This window comes from Mytilus galloprovincialis, chromosome 6 (genome assembly GCF_965363235.1).
Source record: "Mytilus galloprovincialis chromosome 6, xbMytGall1.hap1.1, whole genome shotgun sequence".
In the NCBI taxonomy this organism is placed as follows: domain Eukaryota; kingdom Metazoa; phylum Mollusca; class Bivalvia; order Mytilida; family Mytilidae; genus Mytilus; species Mytilus galloprovincialis.
In genome coordinates, this window is record NC_134843.1 from 51,290,636 (window position 1) to 51,296,922 (window position 6,287).

The following is a 6,287-nucleotide window of genomic DNA, read 5'->3' on the forward strand; positions in this document are numbered from 1 at the left end:
AAATAAATTATCGTGATTTACAAAGTCGATATAAAACTCAGGATTTGGAGAATTGGCGTCTTACCAATCTCACGTTAGAGTTAGAGAAAAAAATAACTGTTCTCGACAATTTGGAAGGTGTTAATCAGATTTTAGATTTATTCACTTTGAAACAACAGGTACATTCACTTCGACAGACAACACGTTTGCTTACAAACCATCAAAATGCCAGGAATCAGGATTTCTTAGATCTGTACAATTTAACCATTACCTCTGAAAAAAACATGAAACAACTACAAAAGGATTTTTCATACGATTTACACATGATTGGTAACAATTGGAATCAAAGAATTTATGACGTAAATTCACGAATAACAAACACGTTCAAAGACATTTCTGCGAAAAACAATGAGCTTCAAAGTATCGTTAATGACCAAAATGTGACAATTATGGATGTATACTCAGAAATAGCAAATATTAAAGATTTGTTAATAGAAAATAGTAGAAAAGGTATTTAATTATACATATTATTGAGTTAAGCGAATAAATTAGGTGAATTGTCTACACACAACAGCTAAAGTTCATTTTACAATTAAACTCCGAAAACTCCACGTTTTTATCGTCACTTGAGACCTTTTCAGTCATCGTCCGTTCACTTTGATAAATATTTACTAATGGTGACCACCAGCAATACTGGGCCATATTTAACCATTTTTTTTTTATTCATCATTAGGACGTAGTGCACGATGGCAATACTAAGTGCATATATCGTCTTATTGATTATATTTTCTATTCAAAATGTATATCGCTCTTATTTTCTTGTTATCAGTTTTGCTGTGTAAAGTGTCTGTCTATCTTTAATAGTTTCCAAGATAATAGTCATCAATTCGTAAAATTATCAGCTGTAGCTTTGTCAATAGGTTAAATATTTGGACAGCTCTTGGAATTAAATGAAAGCTTGGGGACTTTGGATCACTTGTTAAACAAAATTCAAACAGTAAAAGTATGTAAAATTATAATAGATGGGCACATTTGCCCTTTTGTACAGATTCGAAGTATCCGTTTTGTACCATCAAACTTCCAGGAACAAGTACACTCTAACATTCAATTAAAGTTATGTGGAATGTTTTTGTTTACTAAGAAAACATGTACACTTAGCAATTGAGATGTAATAAACACATGATAAACAGAGAAATATATTCACTAATTTTCTTTTTTTTTTCAGTGGCATTGACAGCTTGTTCAAATGGTGGTACCTTTCCTGATACAATTGTCAAATTTCCAAACATATTAACAAAAACTGGAATCAGTGATATCGTTTCGTTCAAGTCGAGTGGGAAGTTTGTCTGTGAGTTTCCGGGGTTGTATTTTATTTCTTCAAACATAAGATCAACTTCTAACCTTGTTAAGTATTACCTTAAGAAGAATGAGTCAATAATTTCTTATTCTGCAATAACTGACTGGTCAAGTAGCGTTGGAATAACCACAACTGGTATTTCGGCAGCAGTTTACTGTCAGAAAAACGATGAACTTTATCTTTACCTTGGTAGTTTTAGAAATAATATCGATGGCACTGGGTCATGTTTCACTGTTATGAAAATAAAATAACCAATTGTGTTGTCTGTCTGTTATAAAGGTTAACAGTCAACTATTTCATATTGTTTGTTGATTGGAAGGGAATCTATATCTTCAATTAATAAATCGATTAAATTGGGCAAAATATTCTTTGTTAATTTATGATTATCATTGTTATTTGATTAGTTTCTTCTGTTATATATTCTAATATTGGACTCCGACTTCTCTTTTTTTACTGTGCATATTGATGTGTGTTCGTTTATTCTACATTGGGTAGAGATATAGAAAAGGGTTAAGCCTACTACATTTTTTGCGTCATTCCAAAGTCAAGTACCTCTATCGTTTGTACGTCTTTTTTTTTTAATTATGGCATATTCGTATGTTTGGGAGTTTAGAGTGGTGTCTGTTACGCTAAACTTGTTTTTTCTTTGTATATTATTAACCTTTACAGTTAGTTCATTTTTATGATTTTATTTGGCGGCTTAGAATTCATATACCCCGCTATTTTTTTGTGTTATGGTCATTTTTTGTGTTCTTGTCTTCTATTTTTGCTTGGTAGTGTTCTTTGTCCTTATTCCGATTCTTTTTAATTTGTTCACATAACTCTTAGTTATATTAGTAATTAAAATTATAAAACAGTGTTGATAAATTTATATAATTTGTTTTACATTCTTACCTATTATATCTGCTTTGTTCACAAATTGTTGTCAATATAATATTTAATGCACCATTTTCTACATGACAAAATGCATTTACCAAGTCAGGAATATGACAGACGTTTTCCATTTGTTGGATGTAGCTGTGGGCGTCTCAAAGAAAATACACTGAAAGTTCTGATACTTTATTCATGTCACAATTGTCAAATAAACATACAGTGCATCGCACTCTTTCACCCAGTTGTCTAACATTATACAAAGTTCATGATCTAGTATACGTTGTTACGCAGGATTACGTAAGAACTGAAAGTAGACAAAAAAGAACCATAAATAAGTTTCAATGCAAAACCCCTGTTGCATACCAAATATAAACAAATCGCAGTATAACCATACACAAATCGCAGTATAACCTTACACAATATCATAATGACTATGCGAATATATCAATTATGCATATTAAAAGACATTTATTATATTAATAACGTTCAAATTACCTCTTTGGGCCATTAACATGTCAAAATTTGTGTTCATAGCATCGTGCTTCGTTCACGGGAATCTGTAAATATCACTTCTTTGAAATTTTCCAGGCGGAGGGAGAATAATCTTTGACTTCATCGTAAGTATATGATTTGACGTTAGGGGTTCCTCTCATAAGGGATCATTCAAATTGTCAAGAGTTAAAGGACGGCTGTTCACAATTGCTGCGGCTACGCACATAAAAGTTCTCAAAGATTCATTGTCAAATTGTGTACCAGATTGATGCATTACTGACGCAAGCACATTTCTAACTAACCGGATTTGGCGTTCCCAAACTCCACCCATATGACTGGCAGATGGAACATTCTACAAAATCACACCCTTCATTCGAAAGAAATTGTCTTATACTTTTATCGTCCATTTCTGAATAAGCTTCTCGCAATTCTCGTTCCGCACCTACAAAATTGGTTCCTCTATCTGACCTTTGATGTCTTACAGGGCCACGTATGGCTATAAATCTACGCAACGCATTTATGAATGAACTGGTATCGAGTGAATTTGCTGTCTCTATATGTACTCCTCGGCATGATAGACACGTAAACAAGACACCATAGCGTTTAAGTTCTTTACTTCCTTCTTTAATGTACCACGGTCCAAATAAATCAACTCCGCTATAAGTGAAAGGCGGTACCAGATTAAGCCTGTCAATCGGTAAGTCAGCCCTTTTTTGTTCTTGAGTTTTACTTCTATGTTTTATACAATTAACACATGTTGCTAGATATTTAGAAACGGCAGTACTACAACCAATTATCCAAAATCCGTTCGCACGTATTTCATTTATTATCATGCCTCTTCCTTGGTGTTCGGCTTTCTCGTGGACATGTCGTATGATTAGTTATGTTACGTGTGAATGTCTTGGAATGATCACTGGATGTTTAACTGCTTAGTTAAACTCCGCTCGTCGAATACGACCACCAACTCTAATAATTCCATCCGAATCGAGAAACGGGTCTAACTTGTATAATGATGAAGTTCGTTTCAATTGAACATTTCGAATTCGGGTTGAATGTCTATCTTCATAAGTTTTAACTACACCAATCGATTGTGAAACAGCTATTTCTTCGTTAAATGACGATGCTTGCAATTGTTTAATAATTTCAATCTCTGCAAGTTGCATGTCGTTTACGCACAATGTACTCAAGGGTGATTTGTCTTTACTCTTATTAAGTGTGTCCTTTGCGTGATTCCAATTAGAAAAATATTCCAAGCGTTCAATCATAGATGCAAATTCAATAACATCCATCTTAGTACAAAATGCTTTCACTATCCGTATTTCAGGGTCATTCAGTGACAAATCGGGTTTATTCGCATCTGCGTCGAAAGATTGAAGTGTCCATAAAAATTTCGGTCCGGTAAACCAATTTGAGTTCTACACCAAATCATTTGCGCTTTCCCCTCGTGAGGCTACATCTGCAGGGTTTTCCTTCGTGTCTACATACTTCAACTCTTCAACTTTGTACTTGTTTGGCTTTACAAATATTTTGATATGAGCGTCACTGATGAGTCTTATGTAGACGAAACGCGCGTCTGGCGTACAAAATTATAATCATGGTATCTTTGATAACTATTTACACCAATGGGACGATGCTACTGCTGGTGGACGTTTCGTCCCCGAGGGTATCACCAGCCCAGTAGTCAACACTTCTTTTGACATGAATATCAATAATGTGGTCATTTTTATAAATTTCCTGTTTCCAAAACTTTAAATTTTTGAAAAAAACTAAGGATTTTCTTGTTCCAGGCAAAGATTACCTTAGCCGTATTTGGCACAACTTTTCGGAATTTTTGGATCCTCAATGCTCTTCAACTTTGTACTTGTTTGGCTTTACAAATATTTTGATATGAGCGTCACTGATGAGTCTTATGTAGACGAAACGCGCGTCTGGCGTACAAAATTATAATCCTGGTACCTTTGATAACTATTTACACCACTGGGTCGATGCCACTGCTGGTGGACGTTTCGTCCCCGAGGGTATCACCAGCCCAGTAGTCAACACTTCGGTGTTGACATGAATATCAATAATGTGGTCATTTTTATAAATTTCCTGTTTCCAAAACTTTAAATTTTTGAAAAAAAACTAAGGATTTTCTTGTTCCAGGCAAAGATTACCTTAGCCGTATTTGGCACAACTTTTCGGAATTTTGGATCCTTAATGCTCTTCAACTTTGTACTTGTTTGGCTTTACAAATATTTTGATATGAGCGTCACTGATGAGTCTTATGTAGACGAAACGCGCGTCTGGCGTACAAAATTATAATCCTGGTACCTTTGATAACTATTTACACCACTGGGTCGATGCCACTGCTGGTGGACGTTTCGTCCCCGAGGGTATCACCAGCCCATTAGTCAACACTTCGGTGTTGACATGAATATCAATAATGTGGTCATTTTTATAAATTTCCTGTTTCCAAAACTTTAAATTTTTGAAAAAAACTAAGGATTTTCTTGTTCCAGGCAAAGATTACCTTAGCCGTATTTGGCACAACTTTTCGGAATTTTGGATCCTCAATGCTCTTCAACTTTGTACTTGTTTGGCTGTACAAATATTTTGATATGAGCGTCACTGATGAGTCTTATGTAGACGAAACGCGCGTCTGGCGTACAAAATTATAATCCTGGTACCTTTGATAACTATTTACACCACTGGGTCGATGCCTCTGCTGGTGGACGTTTCGTCCCCGAGGGTATCACCAGCCCATTAGTCAACACTTCGGTGTTGACATGAATATCAATAATGTGGTCATTTTTATAAATTTCCTGTTTCCAAAACTTTAAATTTTTGAAAAAAACTAAGGATTTTCTTGTTCCAGGCAAAGATTACCTTAGCCGTATTTGGCACAACTTTTCGGAATTTTGGATCCTCAATGCTCTTCAACTTTGTACTTGTTTGGCTTTACAAATATTTTGATATGAGCGTCACTGATGAGTCTTATGTAGACGAAACGCGCGTCTGGCGTACAAAATTATAATCCTGGTACCTTTGATAACTAATTGGACTAGAGTCTTCTCTAATCTGTTGCACTCAATTTGCTACAAATATATGAAATCTTCGGTTATCGTTCGCAATATAACCGAGAACGATATTGCTATCAGTCCAAAACCACTCAGTAATGTTGAAGTTCTTGTTTCAGTAGTTGACTTGTTCTGATTGATACAATAGCGGCTGACAATTCCAAACGAGGAATTGTTAATAAACGACGTGGAGTAACACTTGCTTATTAGAAGTGTACAATGAATAAGTCAATTTTCATCGATTAATCGGAGATATGAGCCTAGTCCATAACCTAAAGTGCTAGCATCAGAAAAATGATGAAGTTCGCATACTGTTATATTTCCAAAGTTTTTGGGTTGAACACATCGCTGAATGCCTAGATGTGCTAGATTTTGAATGTCATTTCGCCACTGTTGCCATCTTTGTATCAAAATTTCAGAAGGCGGTTCGTCCCAATCAATTTGATCGCTACAGCATTCTTGTAGTATTCCTCGTCTCGTGAGTGGTTTGTTAGTAAGTTCAATACGAAATTGAAAAGAATCGGATT

At 35.1% G+C, this 6,287-nt stretch overlaps 1 long non-coding RNA gene across 1 annotated transcript; it reads left to right on the forward strand.

Moving 5' to 3' along the window:
• Window positions 1–225: 225 nt before the first annotated feature.
• Window positions 226–1,699, forward strand: LOC143079820 (uncharacterized). The gene is made up of 2 exons (XR_012979491.1): window positions 226–489; window positions 1,205–1,699. It is a non-coding gene; the product is annotated as an uncharacterized LOC143079820 (long non-coding RNA).
• Window positions 1,700–6,287: the final 4,588 nt, after the last annotated feature.